A 20,106-nucleotide genomic window follows, 5' to 3' on the forward strand; every position below is an offset into this window, starting at 1 on the left:
ACCCGTGTGAGGCCACAGCCAGCTTGCCTTCATTACTTCTACTACCCCCACTGCTCCCTTGCTTTATCATTTCTTATCAGGGGAATTAAATAAGTCATGATTTCTGTCATTTTATTTTATTTTATTTTATTTTATTTTATTTTATTTTATTTTATTTTATTTTATTTTATTTTTTATTTTTGAGAGAGAGGGAGCATGAGCAGAGGAGAGGGGCAGAGGGAAAGAGAGAGAATCCCAAGCAGGCTCCATGCAGTAAGCATAGAGCCCAACATGGGGCTCCTTCTCATGAACCGTGAGATCATGACCTGAGCTGAAATCAAGAGTTGGACACTCAACCAACCAAGCCACCCAGGCACTCCTGTCATTTTATTTTAAAAATAGATTAGTTCTTATTGCTTTAGCACCCCCCCCCCCGCGCCCTCCAAATAAAAAATAAAATAGGAGCGCTTGGGTAGCCCAGTCAGTTAAGTGCCTGACTCGTAAGCTCAGCTCAGGTCATGATCTCAGAGTTTGTGAGTTCGAGCCCCACATCGGGCTCTGCACCGATGGTGCGGAAACTGCTTGGGATTCTGTCTCTCCCTTTCTCTGCCCCTCCCCAGCTTGTGTTCTCTCTCTCTGTCATTCTCTCTCTCTCAAAATAAATAAATAAACTTAAAAAAATTCAAATAGGTTGATAGCCAATGGTTAAATACTTACAAGGCCACGTGGTTGACAGGTGCTTGCTCAGAGGACAAGAGAAGCCTTCATTCCACAGATGTGGAGTGCCCATCATGTGCCAGGCACTGTCTTGGGCACTGGGCATGCAAGGACGAACAAGACACAGTCCATGTCCTCAAGCAATGTACAGCCTGGTGTGAAGGCATGGGGGGTGGGGGGGCATCCATAATCACAACTGCTTCATAGACAAAGTGCAGCATAGACAAATGTTCCACGCACCCTGTGGGGAAAGCCAGTCCAGACTGGAGAGTGAGGAGTGTCCTGGAGGAGGTGCTGAGACCTGAGTGGAATTAAATAGATCATGGGTGTCTTCATCCGTTCGGGCCGCGATCACAAAATACCAGAGACTGGGTGACTTATAAACAACAGATTAATTTTTCACACATCTGCGGGTTGGAAGTCTGAGATCAGGGCACCCGCACGGTCAGCTTCTGGTGAACACCGTCTTCCCGATTGCAAACTGCCAGGTTTCTGTGTCTACATGCGTTGGAAGGGGCCAGGGATCTCTGTGAGGTCTCCTACTGATGGGCACGAATCCCATTTATGAAGGTTCTAGCTCTATGACAGAAGCACTTCCCAAAAGCCCCACCTCCTAATACTATCGTTTTGGGGTTAGGATTTCAACATATGCATTTGGGGGGAACTCAGAGATTCAAACCACAGCAAGAGGTTAACGAACGTTTTCTGGAAAGGGCCAGAGAGCAACTGCCTTGGGTTTTGGGGGTGATATGTTTTCTTTCCCGACTTCTGACCTCCGTCACTGCATCTGCAGACAGTGTGTGAGCCAATCAGCATGGTTGTTTCCATCAAGCTTCATCTGTGAACACTAAAATGTGTATTTCATACCATTGTCTTGTTCCACAAGTGATTCTTCTTTTATGATTCTTTTGATGTATCATCCCTCTTTTGATGTTTTCAAGTTTTTATTTATTTTCAAATGTTTATTTATTTTGAGATAGAGAGAGACAGTGAGCACAAGTGGGGGAGGGGCAGAGAGAGAGACAGACAGAAAATCCCAAGCAGGCTGGGTTCTGTCTGCCCAGAGCCCGATGTAGAGCTTGAACTCACAAACTGTGAGCTCATGACCTGAGCTGAAATCAAGATTCAGACGCTCAGCCTCTCAACCTGAGCCACCCAGGTGCTCCCTATGCTTTTTAATCCTAAAAATGTGAAAGCCAGTCTTAACTCACAGGCCATTACAAACGGCAGATGGGACAGGGCCCGTGGTGTGGGGATCACCAGCACCTGACCCAGATGAGGAAGTGAGCACAGCACTTAAGTGAAGAGGAGACAGCTCCTGACAAGGCGCAGAGGCACATCCAGGACCCCGCAAGCTGTGGTTAAGATTACTTTTTTAAAACGGTAAAAGCGATGACTCTCCTACAAATGTAAAACAAGCATGTGCCAGAGATTCACTCGTTAATTAGGGAACTAGTCAAATGTTACAATCAGGAAAATTTCCTTAAAAAAAAAAAATATATATATATATATATATGGCATCAGAAATGCTGAAATCAGTTGGTCAATATCTACAAGCAAGAAGCAGTTGTATCCTCACAGGGCACACTTTGCATCTCTATGGACAAAACAATCATTTTCATCACTATCCGTGTTCGAAGACTTAAAGTTGCAAAATAGTTCAACAACCATGAAAGACAAAGGTAATCCAGAAGGATATATTATTACCAGGGACACCAGCAATTTTTTTCCTCATTTCAAAGACTTTCACCATTTTTCTTGGCACAGTTCAGTGCAATTGGAGGGAAGGGCTCTGGAGGATTGGTTCTTTTCTTTTTTTTTTTTTCCCCCCTTCCCAGAACATTCGAGAACCGGCTGACTTTATTTTGTTGTTGTTGTTGTTGTCATTGTTGTTATTTTGGTTCTTTTTTTTTTTCAATATATGAAATTTATTGTCAAATTGGTTTCCATACAACACCCAGTGTTCATCCCAAAAGGTGCCCTCCTCAATACCCATCACCCACCCTCCCCTCCCTCCCACCCCCCATCAACCCTCAGTTTGTTCTCAGTTTTTAAGAGTCACTTATGCTTTGGCTCTCTCCCACTCTAACCTCTTTTTTTTTTTTCCTTCCCCTCCCCCATGGGCTTCTGTTAAGTTTCTCAGGATCTACATAAGAGTGAAACCATATGGTATCTGTCTTTCTCTGTATGGCTTATTTCACTTAGCATCACACTCTCCAGTTCCATCCACATTGCTGCAAAGGGCCATATTTCGTTCTTTCTCATTGCCATGTAGTACTCCATTGTGTATATAAACCACAATTTCTTTATCCATTCATCAGTTGATGGACATTTAGGCTCTTTCCCTAATTTGGCTATTGTTGAGAGTGCTGCTATAAACATTGGGGTACAGGGGCCCCTATGCATCAGCACTCCTGTATCCCTCGGGTAAATTCCTAGCAGTGCTATTGCTGGGTCATAGGGTAGGTCTATTTTTAATTTTTTGAGGAACCTGCACACTGCTTTCCAGAGTGTCTGCACCAATTTGCATTCCCACCAACAGTGCAAGAGGGAGAACCGGCTGACTTTAATTTAGAATGTTTGGCTATTGTTCAGGTTTAAGGCACGTGAAAGTCAGGATATTTACCCAGGATAGGTGTCAACAACCTGGTCTTCACTACTTTCCTTCCTCTGCTTCTTGGTTATATCCGTTCATTTCAGAAGAATTAAGGGCAGTGTTGCTGTTGGTGTCACCATGGGCAAGTTGCTTTGTTGTGCCTCAGTTTCCCCATTTGCAAAATGAGAATAACTGAGTGCTGACCTCACAGGGTTGATGTGGGATTTAAGTGATTGAGTGTGCCTCATTCTCCCACAAAACGCTCCCATTTCTCTGGGCTCACTGAAACCTTGAAGCGTTCCCGTGTGAAACTGTGCCACCAAAGTCACCACACGGAAGGATGAACTAAAAGAAACGCCATCCACCGTGGGTGTTAGGGCAGGAAAGATGAAGGACGGCTGTGAACCAGAGTGTGGCATTATCTGAGTAAGCTAACTCCCTAGAGTTTAGTTTCCTCATCTTGAGAGCAAAGAGTTAGAACTACAATTATCCAGCAGTCTGTGTGAACAATGTTTGCATAGAAATGACCCAGCTTGTACACAGTAATCGACGACTGAAAATTTGGTACATTTCAACATTTTCCTGTAAGTATTGAAATGCGTTTTAAAATTCTGATAGGATGGGGTGCCTGGGTGGCTCAGCCGGTTGAGCGTCTGACTTGGGCTCACAGTCCATGAGTTCGAGCCCCGCGTCGGGCTCTGTGCTGACAGCTCAGAGCCTGGAGTTGCTTTGGATTCTGTGTCTCCCTCTCTCTCTCTGCCCTTCCCCCAGTGGTGCGCTCACTCTCTCTCTCTCTCTCTCTCTCTCTCTCTCAAAAATAAACATTAAAAGAATAAAATGGTAGGAAATATAAAAACTCTTCAGTGGACTTGAGTCCCCTGGAATGCTCTTGAATGCCCTGTGAACTCCATCTACCTCAGTCTGGTAACTGGAACATCCCAGGGCAGATTCTGAGGTGGGAGTCCCCAGGATTACCTCAGGCCCAGGTCCCTGAAGGCTTAAGGATCTTCTCATCTTCCTCCGTAAGGAAAGGAACCTGGAAAGTTGCTTAGAAAAGAAACCAAAGGGTAAATCTGTCTTCTCTCCAGGTGCCCATGGCTCTCTGCCTGAGGTCACTCTGAGGTAACACGGGGTGGTTGACATCAGTCCTGTCAGGGTAGGTTTTGCGGCTTCCTCGCTGCCTGAGGACTTTGTAGGCAGGCCCACACCCTTCTGTTCTTTCAGGGTTTGGGCAACATGTGTCAGCTCCGTTAAGCATGTCATCTGAGCTCCTTTCAGATCCACTGAATCTTATTAAAGGCTTATTCGCTGTCTGATGTCTCCTGAGATTTGGTAATCCTCCACATGTCCCGTCAGGCCTTGTAAGCCTCCTTGTGCCCGGTGAAGACTTCTGAGCCCTTGTGAAATCTTGAGTCAGGGCACACCTGGGTAGGTGCTCAGCCCCGCGGAGTGGAGGCCACCACTGGACAAGGCTCATCCAGGAACTTCTTCCCAGGCTGCCTTCCAAGGAAATACCCTGTTCTAGAGCTTTGAAATGTCCACTCCCCTCACCTTTATTTTCACTGTATGATTCCATTTACAGGAAATGTCCTGAGTAGGCAAATTTATGGGGATAAGAAAGTAGACTAGTGGTTGCTTGGGGGCTGAGGGAAGGGTTAGAGGAAGAACGGGGGGCTGACAGCTAATGGGTATGGAGTACCTTTGTGGTGGGGAAAAAATACTCCAAAATTAGATTGTGGTGATGGTTGTACAACTTTGTGGTATGTTTTAAAACCATGAGTTGTACACGTTAAATGGGTGAATTGTAACACATATGAAGAAAGTTGTTCTTGTTTTTCTTTTTACTTTATATTCTTTATTTTTTTTTAAGTTTTTGTTTTAATTCCTGTTAGTTGACATACAGTGTTATATTAGTTTCAGGTGATTCAACACCTCCATACAACACCCTGTGCCCATCACAACAAATGCACTCCTTAATTCCCATCACCTGTTTCACCCCCCCCCCCCCACCTACCTCCCCTCTGGTAACCATCGGTTTGTTCTCTATGTAGTTAAGAGTCTGTTTCTTGGTTTGTCTCTCTCTCTTTCCCTTTTCTTATTTGTTTTCTTTCTTAAATTCCACCTATGAGTGAAATTGTGGTATTTGTCTTCCTCTGACTGACTTATTTCTCTGAGCATGATACTCGCAAGGTCCCTCTCTGTCCTTACAAATGGCAAGATTTCATTCTTTTTTATGGCTGAATAATATTCCATTTTTTATATATACCATATCTTCTTTATCCATTCATCAACTGATGGATACTAGAGCTGCTCCCATATCATGTCTAATGTAAATCATGCTGCTATAAACAGTGGAGGGCATGTATCCTTTTGAATTAGTGTTCTTCTATTCTTTGGGTAAATACCTAGTAGTGCAATTGCTGTATCATAGGTAGGTAGTACTGTTTTTAACTTCTTAAGGAAACCTCCATATTGTTTTCTACAGAGGCTGCACCAGTTTGCATTCCCACCAACAGTGTGCAAGGGTTCCTTTTTCTCCACATCCTCTCTAACACCTGTTGTTTCTTGTGTTGTTGAGTTTAGCCATTCAGACGGGTGTGAAGTGATATCTCATTGTGGTTGTCATTTGCATTTCCCTAAGAGTAAGTGACAATCTTTTCATGTGTCTGTTGGCCATCGGGATGTCTTCTTTGGAAAAATGTCTGTTGATGTCTTCTGCCCATTTTTTAATTGGAGTCTTTGGTTTTTGGTATTGAGTTGTAGAAGTTCTTTATAAATTTGTATCCTGTGACTTGACTAAATTTGTTTATCAGTTCTAGCAGTTTCTTGGTGGAATCTTTTGGGTTTTCTACATATAGTATCATGTCATCTATGAAGAGTGAAAGTTTTACTTTTTCCTTACCAATTTGGATATCTTTTATTTCTTTTTGTTGTCTGACTGCTATGGGTAGGGCTTCCAGTACTATGGTTAGGTTGAACAGAAGTGGCGAGAGTAGACATCTTTGTCTTGTTCCTGACCTTAGGGGGAAAGCTCTCGGTTTTTCCTCACTGAGGATGATGTTCGCTGTGAGTTTTTCATAGATGGCCTTTGTTATGTTGAGGTGTGTTTCCTCCAGACATACTTTGTTGATGGTTTTAATCATGAATGGCTGTTGTGCTTGTTGTCAAATGCTTTTTCTGCATCTGTTGAAATGATCATAAGGTTCCTTTCCTTTATCTTATTGATGTGATGTACCGTGCTGATTGATTTGTAAATACTGAACCACCCTTGCAACGCAGAAATAAATCCCACTTGATCATGGTGAATGATTTTTTGAAGGTATTGTTGAATTCGGTTTTCTAGCACTTTTTTAATGTATTGTTGAATTTGGTTTCCTAGTATTTTATTGAGGATTTTTACATCTATGTTCATCAGGGATATTGGCCTGTAATTCTCCTTTGTAATGGTGCCTTCATCTGGTTTTGGTATCAGGATAATGCTGGCCTTATTGAATGAATTTGGAACTTTTCCTTTCTTTTCTATTTTTTTGAATAGTTTGAGAGAAATAGGTATTAACTTTTCTTTAAATGTTTGGTAGAATTTACCTGTGAAGCCGTCTGGTCCTGGACTTTTGCTTGTTGGAATTTATTTGATTACTGATTCAATTTCTTTGCTGATTATCAGTCTGCTCAAATTTTCTATTTCTTCCTGTTTTGCTTTCGGTAGTCTAAATTCTGAGAATAAATTCTGGGAATTTATCCATTTCTTCCAGGTTGTCCAATTTGCTGGCGTATGGTTTTTCAGGATATTCTCTGATAATTGTTTGTATTTCTGTGAATTTGGTTGTTATTTCTGCTCTCTCATTTGTGGTTTTATTTATCTGAGTCCTATCTCATTTTTTCTTGATAATTTTGGCTAGATGTTTATCAATTTTATTGATTTTTTTCAAAGAACCAGCTCCTGATTTCATTCATCTGTCCTATTGTTTTTTGGGTTTTTATTTTCATTTTTGTTTTTAGTTTCTTTTTTTTTAATTTTTTTTTTTCAACGTTTATTTATTTTTGGGACAGAGAGAGACAGAGCATGAATGGGCGAGGGGCAGTGAGAGAGGGAGACACAGAATCGGAAACAGGCTCCAGGCTCTGAGCCATCAGCCCAGAGCCCGACGCGGGGCTCGAACTCACGGACCGAGAGATCGTGACCTGGCTGAAGTCGGACGCTTAACCGACTGCGCCACCCAGGCGCCCCTTGTTTTTAGTTTCTATATCTAATCTTTACCATTTTCTTTCTTCTCCTGGTTTTAAGTTTGGTTTATTGTTCTTTTTCTAGCTCCTGTTGGTGTAAAGTTGGGTTTTTTTGTTTTTTTTTTTTTTTTGACATTTCTCTCCCTCTTAAGATAGGCCTGTCTTGTTATAATTTTCCCTCTTAGAATCGCTTTTGCTGCATCCCAAAGGTTTTGGACCATGTGTTTTCATTTTCATTTATTTCCATGTACTTTTACATTGTTTTTAATTTCCTGGTTGACCCATTATTGTTTGTGGCATTTTATTTAATCTTCTTGCATTTGTAGTCTTTCCAGATTGTTTCCTGTGGTCATAGTGTTGTGGTCAGAAAAGATACACCGTATGACTCCATCTTCTTGAAATTGTTGAGGCTAGTTTTGCGGGCTAATGTGTGATCCATTTTGGAGAATGTTCTGTGTGAACTTGAAAAGAAAGTATATTGTGCTGCTTTAGTATGGAATGTTTGAATACATCTGTTAAATCCTTCTGTTCCAGTGTGTCCTTGAAAACTGTTGTTTCCTCGTTGATACTGTTGAGATGATTTGTCCATTCATGTAAGTGATGTGCTAAAGTCCCCTGCTATTATTCTGTTATTACCACTACTCCCACATTTAACTTGAGTTCAAATGAATACATTGAATGATGCACTTAAAACAAGTGGATTTATGGTATGTAAATTATACCTCATGAAATTTGCCAGTTTTGTAGGTTTTCTGACCATGGAAATAGGGCTAAGATTCCGCATTGCTGAGTTGGGACTTGCTCCTGCCCTTCAGCCTGCCCTACCTCTATTTCTATTTTTTTTAATGTTTTTTTTTTTTGAGAGAGAGAGAGAGAGAGAGAGAAAGAGAGACACAAAATGCAAGCAAGGAGAGGCAGAGAGAGAGAAAGACACAGGATTTGAAGCAGGCTCCATGACCTGAGCTGTCAGCACAGAGCCCAATGCGGGGCTCGAACTCACAAACCATGATATCATGACATGAGCCGAAGTCAGTCGCCCAACCGACTGAGCCACCCAAGCACCCCCCTACCTCTGTATCTAAGAGAAATAAGAGAAAGAGAGGAGATATCTGGGAAGATGTTTACCAAAAAATTTTAGGCTTTCACCACGTTCAAGTAGGATTTATTCCAGGGATGCCAGAGGGTTCACTATTTGCAAATCAATCAACATGATACATCATATTAACAAAAGAAAGGATAAAAACTATATGGTCATCTCAATAGATGCAGAAAAAGCAATTGACAAAGTACAACATCCATTCATGATAAAAGATCTCAACAAAGCAGGTTCAGAGGAAACATATCTCAACATAATAAAAGCCATTTGTGAAAAAGCCACAGCTAACCACATACCCTGTAGGGAAAACTGGCAGTTTTTCCTGTAAAATCAGGAGCAAGACAAGGATGTCCACTCTCTCCACCTCCATTCAACATAGTACCGGCACCCCTAGCTACTGCACTCAAACAAGAAGAAATAAGAGGCATCCCGAGTGATAAAGTAAAACTGTCACTATTTATAGATGACGTGATACTATATGTAGAAAACCCTGAAGACGCCACCAAAACATAAATAGAATTGATAAATTAATTCAGTAAATTTGCAAGGTACAGATTAATGTACAGAAATCTGTTGAGTTTCTTCACACTCATAAAGCAGTAGCAGAAGGAAAAGTCAAGAAAAACAATCCCATTTAGGATCGCACCAAAAGAACAAAATACCTAGGAATAAACTTAACCAAAGGAGTGAAAGACCTGCACTCTGAAAACTATAAAAATACTGATGACAGAGATTGAAGATGACAGAAACAAATGGAGAGGTGTTCCATGCTCACCGGGAGAACTAATATCATTAAAATGTCTTGACAACCCAAAGCAATCTACAGATTTAATGCAATCCCCATCAAAATTCCAACGTTTTTCACAAAACTAGAACAAATAATACCAAAATTTGTACGGAACCACAAAAGACCCCGAATAGGCAAAGCAATCTTGAGAGATGAGAACAAAGCTGGTGGTATCACAGTCCCAGATTTCAAGATTTACTGCAAAGCTGTAGTCATCACAAACAGTATGTACTGACGCAAAACTAGACACATCGACCAATGGACTAGAATAGAAAGCCCAGAAATAAACCCATGCTTATACGGTCAGTTAATCTGGCACAAGGCAGACTATGCAATGGGGGAAAAGACAGTCTCTTCAGCAAATGGTGCTGGGAAAGGAACAGGCCACTTCCTTACACTGTACACAAAAATAGACTCAAAATGGATTCAAGAACTAATGTGTGAGACTTGAAACCATAAAAGTCCTAAAAGAAAACATAGACAGTTCTTTGACATCAGCTGTAGAAGCAGTTTTCTAGATCTATCTCCTCCTCAGCCAAATGAAACCAAAGCAAAAATAGACTATTGGGACTACACCAAAATAAGAAGCTTTTGCACAGTGAAGGAAACCATCCACAAAACAAGATGGCAGCCTACTGAATGAGAGAAGATATTTGCAAATGAAACATTCAATAAGGGGCAAGTATCAAACAACACCAAAAAACCAATAATCTAATTGAAAATGGGCACAAGGACTGAATAGACGTTTTTCCAAAGAAGAGATACCAATGGCCAGTAGACACATGAAAAGATACTCAACATCACTCACTCATCATCAGGGCAGGGCAAATGAAAACCACAATAAGATATCACCTCACACATGTCAAAATGGCAAAAATCAAAAACACGAGAAACAACAAATGTTGGCAAGGATGTGGAGAGAAAGAAATTCTCTCTCGCAATATTGGTGGGAATGCAAACTGGGATGGCCTCTATGGAAAACAGTATGGAGGTTCCTCAACTAGTTAAAAATAGAACTACCCTATAATCCAGCAATTCCATTACTGGGTATTAACAAAACAGTAACTTGAAAAGATACATGTGCCCCTATGTTTATAGCAGCTTTATTTATAGTAGCCAAATTAAGGAAGCAACTCAAGTGTCTATCGATAGATGAATAGACTAAGAAGACATATTGGAATATCACTCTGTCATTAAAAAGAGTGAAATCTTGCCATTTCCAACAACATGGACAAAACTAAAGGGTATAATGCTAAGTGAAGTAAGTCAGAGAGAGAGAAACACCATATGATTTCACTCATATGTGGAACTTAAGAAACAAAACAAATAAAGAGACAAACCCACTTTTTTTTTAAAGCACACTCTTAAATTTAGAGAACAAACTGGTGGGGGTGGTAGGTCAGAGAAGGGGGAAGTAGGGTATGGGGATTAAGAGCACACTTAGGATGAGCACCGAATGTACAGAACTGTTGAATGACCATGTTGTACAAGGGAAGCTAATATAACACAGTATGTTAATCACACTTCCAAAAAGTTAATTAAAAAAATAGTGTGAATAATGTGATGACTTGAAAAAAATCTAGGCTTTCAGGTGATTTTTTGTTTTCTTTTTCATAATTCTTTATATTGTCTGATATGGGATAAATGAGCATATACCATTTTTTTTTTTTTAGGAGAAGCAGCAAAGCTGTTTTCTTTTTTGGAAAAGAGAACATCCAAAGCCAAGATCTTTGTTAAAGAAAATCTGAGACTGCTTCTGATGAACTAAGAGACTGACCTTTTGGTTCAGTGGGCAAATTAGCATTCTTGACAGTCCCTCCTGGCTGACAACGCTCTAACCCTAGAGTATACAATTCAGTATAATCCTAAGAGGTATAAAATTCAGCCATTCTGGGTTGAAGGCAGATATCCTAAGAACATGGCATCAATTTTTCAGGAAAGTGATCCATGGTCCCCTGTTATTTGAAAACAAGTTTCTGAAATCTGAATGATATTGTCATTTTAATTTCATTATAAAACCGGAGATACATAGTATCCGGGGAAAACCCTTGAGATATAATAAAATCGCCCAAAAATGCAGCAAGCCTTTTAAATTTACATATTTCAAAAAGAAAAAAAAGACATTTTTATGGAATCCGAATGTTTACAGTAAGCTTCAAATATGCATAGATGTTTAGGTCTAGGGCTTTATGTTTTGCACAGCAAGATAAAGGACTACAGAGGGAAATAGTATTAGATTAATAAAACCAGTCAAAAGCACAAACTGAGAAGTCCCTCCATTTCACTCAACCCCCCTACTGAAGTTTCTGCCTAAAACCAATGTCACTCCTGGGTCTCCTACCACCTGCTGCTTTGTGGCAGTTGATGGTTTATAGCAAGACATGAGCCAAGTCAATTCAGCAGATCCTGACTACAAAAGCTTCCTCTGTGCTTAGTCCTGAAATGGAAAAGATGTGATTCTAGTCTTCTAGGATTTGCTTTCCAGGACGTCAGAAGTGAACAAATAATCTGGCCTCTAGGGAACATATTAAAAGCAAATGGAATCAATTTATTTATTTATTTTAAGTTTATCTATTTATTTTGAGAGAGAGCAGGGGAAGAGCAGAGAGAGAGGGAGAGAGACAGAATCCCAAGCAGGTTTCATACTCTTTGTGCAGAGTATAGGGCTTGAACCCACGAACCCGTGAGATCATGACCTGAGCTGAAATCAAGAGTTGGACGTTCAACCAACTGAAGCGACCCTAACAACAATTTAAAATATAGCAATAGGGGTGCCTGGGTGGCGCAGTCGGTTGAGCGTCCAACTTCGGCCAGGTCACGATCTCGCGGTCCGCGAGTTCGAGCCCCGTGTCGGGCTCTGGGCTGATGGCTCAGAGCCTGGAGCCTGTTTCCCATTCTGTGTCTCCCTCTCTCTCTGCCCCTCCCCCGTTCATGCTCTGTCTCTCTCTGTCCCAAAAATAAATAAACGTTGAAAAAAAAATTAAAAAAAATATATAGCAATAAATACACAGGATTAAACAACAGATAAGAAACTTTGGTAAAACGCTTCTAAAAGTGCTTAAAGGTCTATAAAATTAATGTTTGAAGAATGTTCAATCTATTCCTTCACTAGTCAATATCGTATAAAGAAACGAATACCGGGGCGCCTGGGTGGCTCAGTCGATTGAGCGTCCAACTTCGGCTCAGCTCGTGATCTCACGGTTTGTGGGTTTGAGCCCCGCATCGCGCTCTGTGCTGATGGCTCAGAGCCTGGAGCCTGCTTCGGATTCTGGGTCTGCCTCTCTCTCTGCCCCTCCCCCACTCATGCTCTGTCTCTCTCTCAAAGATAAATAAACATTTTTTAAAATTAAAAAAAAAAACACAAACCATGTATAGCCTAGCTCTGGCGCAGGCGGTGTGGAAAGCGGCGTTGGGGCCAGGCTGTAAATCCATTTTGTTCCGCCACGCTAAGAAGCTCGGATCCTGTTAAGTGAAAGGGAGCCAGGGTACGTTTGTAAGCAAAGAAGCGACAAGTATAAATCTGTGTTCTCTGGTGACAGTGAGGAAGAAGCAAGGATAAAACTTAGGCCACAGAGACTGTCAGAAATGATGACAGCCCCAACGAAGCCGCTGATGGAAGGCTATAGAAGAAAAAATAAGCGGAGTAAAACAGCTGACTTATCGGCATTTGGAAACTGGGGGAGTTCCTTCATAAAATTATTTGCAGAGTCTTATCCCGGGAAGAGCGAAGTTAAGAGTCAAACCGAAAATGTAATGGTTTACAGTGTGTTCTATGTTGAGTCACTGAGGTAGACATAACTTTGTTTTTGTCATCCAGACCTGGCCATGAAATATTAAGTTAAATATGGTCTTCCTAAGCAAAATGAAATAGTTCAGTCAGTAGTATTTAGCCTTCTTCCCCCCAGCACCCCCGTCCCCCTGCACCGTACTTGAGAAGATCTTAGTAAAACCAGTGGAACGTATGACCTGCTGAATGACAATCCAGGGGGGACTGAACGGTGGGAAACAGGGGCTGTTCCGAATAGACCAGAACAGGAAGGAAGCCCTGGGAGGACTGAGCTTTTAAGTCTTCCCATTGATGATGCTCTGAGATCCAGTCTGAGCCCCGCATGTGCCCTCTGAAAGGACATGACGGTGTCCCAGCCCAGCAAAACCGAGGCCTGAGGGAAGTTGATAATACTGCCCTGACCACCAGCCACGTCTATGCTGAGGGGAAAACCACGGGAACTTCCGGGGGAAGCAGCAGCAGACTTCCCTCTTTGTCACTGGACCCCATCAAGTAAGTGTAGGGAGGCCAGGCTCAGAGATTCTGATTTTCTGTCTCAGGGCAATGGGAGAGGGAGAGATTAAGCACAGCTGAGGCTTGGCTTGAACAAAGAGACCCGAGAAAGATGCCATTAACGGAGAAGTTACGAAAATGAGGAAGATGGAAAGGTTTGAATAACAGGAGACGTCAACCATGAACGGTGAGTGTCATGTTTGAGGTCCTGGTGAGTCACCCAGGGAGAGCGGTCAGCAGGTGGTTGGAAGCATGGAGCCAACGGTCAGGAAAAATGTGGGGTTGGAGATACAGAGCGAAGTGGTTTTAAGCCATTAAGCTATCGGAATGAGTTTGCCCGAGGAATATACACAGAGATTGTGCAGGTGATAGAGCTCAGAGGAAACCCCTACATTTAAGGGGAAGATAGAAGAGAGGAATTTTTTCTGTTTATCTCTTTGGTATATGAAGATATAAACATTGTGTGCTTAATGACTTATATATTCACATCCAATTAAATACCGGATTAATAAAAGCCCATCTCTCCCAACCTGGGAGGTACTTGGTAGCATTTCCAGAACTTCCAGATTAGAGCATGCGCTACCAAAGTATCTGGGGAAAGGTAACAGCGGAGAGATTTCCAAGGCTGAGTGCATCGTGAAAGACTGACCTTTTCCACCCTGACAGAGAACACACATTGTGTCGTGGGCAGCAATTACTGGCCCAGCCATGATCTAGCCTCCTGGGTTTTTAAATCCATGGTTTTAAGAGCCATGGTTTCTCTTTGACGAATGTCAATAATATAAATCAGTGAAACACGCTAGTCAATTTTGTCCACAGGTTGCATTTCTGGAGGAAAAAGCTTACTACTTATATTGAGGGAGACGAAATATTCCACGGACTGTTGCTCGCTCTTTCTCTAAGTTTTATCAGACATGGATTCTCCCCTCCAGACCACCAGAGTCCTGGGGTCTGAAGGCAAAGTCGGATGTGCAGGCAACAGACTATACAAGTTAGTGAATAATAAAAACGTCTGCATTTATCAGCCACTCTCTTCCAGGTTGAGATCCGCTTTGTAAAGCATTATGATTGCAAGTAGTAAGTGAAACGGGCTTGAATATGCCCACAGCTTTCATCTAAAGGAATTTAGAGCTGCTCTCATAGGCAAGCCATTGCTGGAGAGAGTGGGGCACCTGCCTTTGATTGTCTGAGTGTTTCTCCTTAATTTCACACTGTGGGAGGTGCTAAGGGGAGCCTGGAACTTAGTTACAAATTTGGCAGAAATGTTGCAGTTTATTGCTGCTAACCCTGATCCACATAACTCCCGGGTCACTGTTTTCAAAATTCTGGCACATCAATTAAAGACATTTGCTGTGGGGCACCTGGGTGGCGCAGTCGGTTAAGCGTCCGACTTCAGCCAGGTCACAATCTCGCGGTCCGTGAGTTCGAGCCCCGCGTCGGGCTCTGGGCTGATGGCTCAGAGCCTGGAGCCTGTTTCTGATTCTGTGTCTCCCTCTCTCTCTGCCCCTCCCCCGTTCATGCTCTGTCTCTCTCTGTCCCAAAAATAAATAAACGTTGAAAAAAAAAATTTTTTTTAAAGACATTTGCTGTAAAAGCAAGCTCGTTCCCTCTGTACACAAGGGGTGTGTGTGTGTGTGTGTGTGTGTGTGTGTGCGCGCGTGCGTGTGTGCACACGTGTGTGCGCATGTGTAAGTCAAAACCTAAGGCAAGTAACTTCACGACTCCCCTTTTATGGCAGGTTCTAGAATACCTCTCATCTTTTCTTCCCTCCCCACAGGTGCCTCGGGGGAGACGTTTTCTGCTTAAATTGACTCTCACTTTCAGGTGTGCCTTTACACGCCCCGTTTGTTGCCTGGGCCTCTCAACACAGCCTCACAAATCCCGGTAAGTCTCGCCTTCTGTCTCACTGACAACTTGGTGTTTTTGGGGTTTTTTGGATTAAGTGAAGGAATCAGCAAATTCAGAATTTGTTGGGTACGTGGGGAGCCAGCATAGAGCATATATCAGAGAGTGATTATCATTACTTTCACATGAACGATAAATAATCAGGTAACGTTTATACAGGAGACATGTATACACAATACAATATCCAATGGGAAAAAGTGGTGCTTCGTGCACAGTGCAGCCGGTGACTTGAGCTTTTCTGCTCCTTGGAGGAAGCTTCCATGGATGTAATGTTCAGCAACACAATTTAAATTGTGTATTAGGCGGATACCTGTTTTATCACGGTGCTGTAACTTGTGACAATGGGGGGCAAGTTCCAATTCTATGGAGCCACCCATATCTTCAAAATATACTGTTAATATCTTAGGTGTGTATAAATCGTAAGCTTTAAGGGAAAACCTGGGGTCTGCTGGCATGGAAAGGAAGAGCTTTCTCGCTTTGCGTTCTGAGTTCCTCACTGCGATGCAATTTAGGCGACACAGTTGAAATCTCTAACGATTCCTGATGTAACGTGGGGGAAAAGAAAGCACGAACTCGATGGATAAGGGAAAGTTACGTGTAAGATTTCCATGAGAACGGTCATGTGTAAATGTGTAAAATAACCCATTCGAAGTGTGCCAGAAAAATAATTAAGGACTGATATCAATATATAGATTATAATGTCCCCCAGTGTTGGAGATTACTGTACAATTTGCAGAAGGAAGGCTACAGGCGGGCTGTTTACCAGACACTGGCTGCACGTGTGGGTCGAGCACCGTGTGGGGAAACTTGACAGTAAATCTCTCTCATGTCTTCATCTGTTTCCTCCACATTTGACGACAAAATAAGAAGCTCTTTGACAAGATGTCGGCTTGAGCACAGCCTGCAGGTGAGGACAGATGAGGTAATGTTCATGGTCAGTAAATTAAAATCGATCAGCAGTGCTGGGAAATTACTTACTGTCAGTTTCACATCCTTGACTGTTGATTGCGAGACTGGGTAAGGTTTAAGGCCACTATCCTGTAGCAACATCTATGAAACAATTACCAAAATGCAATCACTGCCTTTGTGAGTATATTTTCATGCTCCTTGTCCAAATGAGGGGTGATACTCTGCTTATTCATCCCAGTTCCTTTTACAAATGCCACGTAAGCTCACCAATGGGTTTAGCAAGAAAATGTTTTCAGGTAGCCCCTGTGAAGCTTTGCAACGTTCAGTCCTGGCACACCAGCCAGAAAAGCAGCACTAATTAGATGGCAAGCCTGGTGAAGGAGGGTGTAGAGAAGATGACCGCTGAACACAAACATGTGTTGTATGTGTAGACGTGGGTTTTACAGTGACTGGGCGATTTCAGAAAGCAGAATTTGTAAATGTCGCCAGACTGTATACTCCAATACCCCTCAAGTTTGGGACTTAGATCATCTAAAATGGGAAGCAGAAAACTGGGAGCAAGACCAGAGCCGTGCAACTTATGGAAATGGAATGCGGGGTGACAAGGCCCCGGCTAAGGGCACTGTTGGTAATTCTTCCTTAAGGGGATGGGGCTGCTCTGTGCATTGTAGGAAACTCTTTAGAGCATCCCTGGTCTGCCCACTAGATGTCAGTAGACCCACCTCCTCTATGTGACAGCCACAACTGTCCCCAGACTTAGTGTTCTCTGTGGAGCAAAGGAACACTTTGAGAACCATCGCATGGATGACAAGTAGGAAAGCTGATACGGGCATTTCCAGTGTAATTACAGGGATCAGCCATAATCCACCTTCACTGAGAAGGAAGGGGATTCTATTTCAGGAGGTAGAATTGAGTGAGGGGAGATAGAAGGAATTAACTGGTAACAGGATGCCAAGAACCCACTTGCAAAGTGACATAGGGAAGTAAGAAAATGAAGGATGATTTCAGTCACCCTTTACCACATTTTATTGGACACTTCAGGGAGAATAATTTTAGTAGCCTAAATTAACCAGAACTAATTCACCTCTTCATTGCCCGTGCCTCACGGATTTCAGAGACAGCTGGATCAAAGGATTTGAAACCCCAGTGTTGCCACCACTTGGGTGGAGGAAAGAAAGCTGGGGACTCCAGCTCATTTTCTACCCATCATGCCTCTGTGCCCTGTAGAATCCCATGTGTGAATGCTTCGGCCCCAGGCCAGCTCTTCTGACCTGAAAGCTGTAAAACCTTCACAGGATATGATTCAGGATTGTTTCCCTAAGGATCGTTCTAGATCAGTTCTAAATGGAGGCAAGGACCGAGAATGGATGAGCTCCCTTAGAGTTTCTTCCAGCTGTAACATGAAAACAAACTTAGGAGTGCAGAGGAGTGATTACACCTATAGCCCTATTTGTCTCCCAGGTGCCTCCTATCACAATATTTAACTCTTCAGGTTTAAAGACACCCCTAGATTCACGCTGGGGCTCTGGAAAGCAAAGAAATGTGGAAATGGGGAAAAGGTCAGGAACTAGAAGCCACAGAATAAAGCTGTGGGGAAAGAAGCAGGAGAAAGATGAGCCCCCGCGAACACCCAGGATTGGGAATTGACATGAGGATTACGAAACCAAGGCCAAAGCAGCCCCAGCAGGGACGGGCCCCTCCAGGGCACAGTCAAGGCCTTCAGGTCAGGACAGATGAGGTGAAGGTGGTGGAAGATCCAGCAATAAAAATCAAGCTACAATATGCTACACATGCATTTAAAGTCAAGGTCAGACAGGGATGTATTTTAACACCAGTGCAAGCTGCAATGAATTCAATTCAACAAATGCTTTTGATATTTTTCTATGTACTTCTGGGGACAAGAAGATGAAAGTTTGCCTTCAAGTGTTTACAATCTACTAGGAAGGTTTAGACAAGGTCATAAAATTTGTTTAAGAAAACAGAACACTTGGGGTGCCCAGGTAGCTCAGTCAGTTAAGAGTCTGACTCTTAATCTCAGGGTTGTGAGTTCAAGTCCCACATTGGAGTCTGCACTGGGCATGAAGCCTACAAAAGAAAGAAAAGAAAAGAAAGAAAGAAAAAGAAAGAAAACAGTATGTTTTTCTATGGTTACGCATTTACCCAAGAGAAATGAAAATACGTACTTCCATACAAAAACTTGTAGGTAAGCTTTCATGGCAACGATATTCATAATAGCCAAAAAGTAGGAAAAAATGTCCATGAATTGATGAGCAGATAAACAAAATGGCATCTCCATATACTGGAATATTATTCAGGAATAAAAAAGGAATTGCAGTACTGATCCCAGCTACAATAAAGGATATACCTTGAAAATATTATGCTAGATTTTTAAAATACATACGGGAAAAAAAATCTGCATAGTATTCTATTATAGTAATGTATCATAAATTATTTAACTAGTGTTCTTTTGGGGTTACATAGGTTTATCCAATTTTTTAATGTTAGAAATATTGCAACAATAAAAATTCATGTACACTTAAAAAAAAAAAGAAAGAAAATATTATTCTAAATGAGAGAAGCCAGTCACAAAGGACCGCATATTGCATGATTTCATTTACGTAAAGTATCTAGAATGGGCAAATCCACCGAAAGAAAGTAGATTAATAGTTCCCTGGGGCTTCGGGGAGAGGCGGACAGGGGTAGGGGTAACTACCAAAGAGTGTGGGTTTCTTCCTGGGATAGGGAAGATGTCCTAAAGTTAGCTAGTGGTGATGGTTACACAACTCTGTGAAAAACTAGAAGCCGCTGGAAGGGTGAATTTTATGATATGTGAGTCATCTTAGTAAAGGTGTCCCCCCAAAATAGAGAGTAAATATACTTTATGCCTTACAAGAGATCACAACAGCCATGGAGGTTAGAATCCGCCCCCCCCCCCCCCCCCCCCCCCCCCCCCCCGGCCCTACACACACACTCAGACAGATGAGGACTTTCATAGGAGAGACCTCCTGTAGGAAAGAAAGAAAACTTTTTTTTTTTTTTCTGTTTCCTGTCTGGAAGCTCATTAACAATATAAGAAGCTTCTATTCTAATGGAAAAATCTTTCCAGAAAAAGGCCTTCACTGACCAAGCTCTAAGAAGAGCATTCAGGGGCGCCTGGGTGGCTCAGTTGGTTGAGCGTCCAACTTCGGCTCAGGTCGTGATCTCGTGGTCTGTGAGTTTGAGCCCCGCGTCGGGCTCTGTGCTGACAGCTCAGAGCCTGGAGCCTGTTTCAGATTCTGTGTCTCCCTCTCTCTGACCCTCCCCCGTTCATGCTCTCTCTCTGTCTCAAAAAAAATAAACGTTTAAAAAAAAAAATAAGAGCATGCACAGACTTGGCCCGGTCTAGCTGACACACAGCTCAGTGAAGGGTGCCCCCACCCACCTGCTCTGTGCCCCCAATACCACAGCCTGGGCCTGCAGTGCCTTTGGTAGGGGGCCACCCGGACCACACAGACAGCTAAGAATGCACGTGCCACAGGGTAGGTTCTTGTGAAGTGTGACAGCCGTCCCCAGGAACAGCACCATCTCTGTCCTTCAGAATGTCGCCCCGGAGTTCCTGAGGTCGGTGGTTCTCA

The sequence above is a fragment of the Lynx canadensis genome, chromosome A2, assembly GCF_007474595.2.
Source record: "Lynx canadensis isolate LIC74 chromosome A2, mLynCan4.pri.v2, whole genome shotgun sequence".
Classification (NCBI taxonomy): Eukaryota; Metazoa; Chordata; class Mammalia; order Carnivora; family Felidae; genus Lynx; species Lynx canadensis.